Genomic DNA, 2,639 nt, shown 5'->3' with positions numbered 1-2,639 from the left:
CCTTCCTGCTTCCTTAAAGGACTTTGGTGAACATTTGTTCCTTTGTTGTGTTTCTCTTCCTTTGGTACTTGTGACAGAAAACATTTTTAACTTTCTTCTTTGATTTGGCGGGTTTGGTACCCTTCCCGGGTGCATCTTTAAATGCTGCTTTGGGATTGGTCTTCTTCACTTGAGTCTGCCACCCTATCCTACAGGCACTGAGCATCACCTCCTCTTCTTGGTCTTTGAGAGGTATGGTTCCTTCATCAACATTGATGATTACTTTGGCCGTTTTCAGGAACGACCTTTCAAGAATGATAGGGATCTCAATATTCTCCTCCATCTCTAGTATCACAAAATCCACCAGGAATATCAGGTTCTCAACTTGCAACTTGACATATTTTATCACCGCATAGGGTCTTTTAGGGGATCCATCTGCCATGAGGAGGGACATCCTTGTTGGCTTTACTTCTAATTTACTCATTTTTTTTTTCGAAAATCCAAGGGCATTAAGTTGATGCTGGACCCCAAATCAATCAAGGCTTTCCTAATTTTGTGCTCCCCAATGTTGCATGGAATAGTGAAACTTCCTGGGTCTTCTTCTTTTGGAGGCAGAGTCCTCTGTAAGATCATGTTGCAATCCCCCTATTCATCAATTGTCTCCTCTTTTAAATTTTTCTTTTCAAAGAGCTTTTTCAAAAATTCCTTATATTCAGGGATTTGCTGCAAGGCTTCAGTCACAGGAACTTTTATCCCCAATTCTTTGGAGATCTCTTCAAGGCACCCTACTTATATTTGACTTGTAACTTGTTTTTCAGGGTGCTTGATATTTTTTTCAACTTTTTCTTTTTCTCTTTTTTTTTTTCTTTTTCTTTCTCAACCTCTTCTATCTCCCTCAAAACCTCTTTTTCACTCTCTTCTTTTCTCTCATTCTCGCTTAATCTGTCTTTTTCTTCTTCCTCACTTTTTTTTATCTTTCTCTTCTCTTTTTTCACTATCTTTTTCTTTCCTCTCTTTTTCTTTCTCATATTCCAGGCTTGCTATAACCTTGCATTCTTCTTTGGGGTTAACCTTAGTATTAGCCCCAAAATTTTTTACGACTTCTCCTGCATTTGATTGACTGTTTGGATTAATTGGCCCATCTGTGTTTCCAGGTTCCTGATAGCTGCTTCTGTGTTCTTTTGGTTAGAATGGGTTGCCTCCATAAACTGATTGAGAGTTTCTTGAAGCTGTGCAGACTTGTCTAAGGAAGAGGGTTGTTGCTGCCACTATTGCTGCTGTTGTGGTGACTTATATTATTGTCCACCAGTTTGTCCAAATTGCCGTTGTCCATTACTTGGGTGAGATCACCACCCTTGATGGTAGTTATTGGAGCGGAACTGGTTCTGATTGCCCATGTAATTAACTTCTTCATTCAGATTCTCGGGCAGAGCACATTGACCATTAATATGGTCACCACCACATAATTCGCAGAGCTGTTGCTGAATTTTTGCCACATTTTGCTGTTCTTTTTGTGGCTGCATCACCTTCTTGGTAAGGATCTCCAACTATTGAGTGATGATTTTATTTTGGGCGAGCAAGGCATCATAAGGCTGTAACTGAAAAACTTCTTTAGGTTCAAATGTAGTTCCTCTCTCACTGAGCGTCTCATTGTCACTGGCAGCCATGTCTTCAGTTAGTTTATAGGTCTCATCCGGGGTCTTGTATTTGATCCTGCCTCCAGCTGATGCATCTAGCATCAATTTGGTTTGTCACCTAAGGCCTCCAAGAAAGAGAAGGATCACCGTCCCTTCATTGAAACCATGGGTAAGCGTCTTTCTCAGCAAGCTCTTGTATTTTTCCCATGCCTGTCCCAGGGTCTCCTCCATGCCTTGTCTGAAAGAAGAGATCTCTTGCTTCCCTTTGTTGATCTTTACTGGTGGGAAGTATTTATTGAGGAACTGGGCCACCACATCATCCCACTGAGTGAAGCTGCTCTCAGGAAAAGACTTCAACCATACTTTAGCATCACCTCCGAGAGAGAAGGGGAATAAGCTTAGTTTGATAGCCTCATCAGGAACCCCATTTATTTTCACAGTGTTGCAGATCTCATCAAAGGTTGTCAGATGATCATATGGACTTTCATGAGACAGTCCATTGAATTGGTTGCTCTTTACCAGTTGGATTAGAGCAGGCTTCATCTCCATGTTTGCAGCATTGACCCTTGGCCTCACAATGTTGTTTAAATGGTGTGGACCAGCAACTGTGGTGTAGTCTACCACGGTGCGTCTAGCCTAGCTTTCTCCTTCACCAGTTTGGGAAGCCATTGGGTTTATCTCTAGAGAGGTCTCTCTAGATAATTTGCTTGACCTTGGCCTTCTGCTGGTCTCAAGTCCTTTAAGAAGAGGTTCAAAATTTTTTCTCCTGGTTTTAGCACAATCCTGCATAAACAAAACACAAAATCCTAGAAAATATTATTAGTACAAATAAAATAAAATAAAATAAAACAAAAATGGAAATTAGGGATTTGAAAAAAATAAAAATGGGAAAAATAAAATAAAATAAAATAAAGCCAAAATTAATCAAGATTCACACAAATAGAATAGCTTAAACCGTGAGTCCCTGGCAACGGCGCCAAAAACTTGTTAGGGCAAATCGACAAATGTACCGAGTCGCACAAG

Source organism: Vigna radiata, chromosome 1 (assembly GCF_000741045.1).
Source record: "Vigna radiata var. radiata cultivar VC1973A chromosome 1, Vradiata_ver6, whole genome shotgun sequence".
Classification (NCBI taxonomy): Eukaryota; Viridiplantae; Streptophyta; class Magnoliopsida; order Fabales; family Fabaceae; genus Vigna; species Vigna radiata.
The sequence above is the reverse complement of the archived record's forward strand: the minus strand, read 5'-3'. Positions refer to the sequence as shown.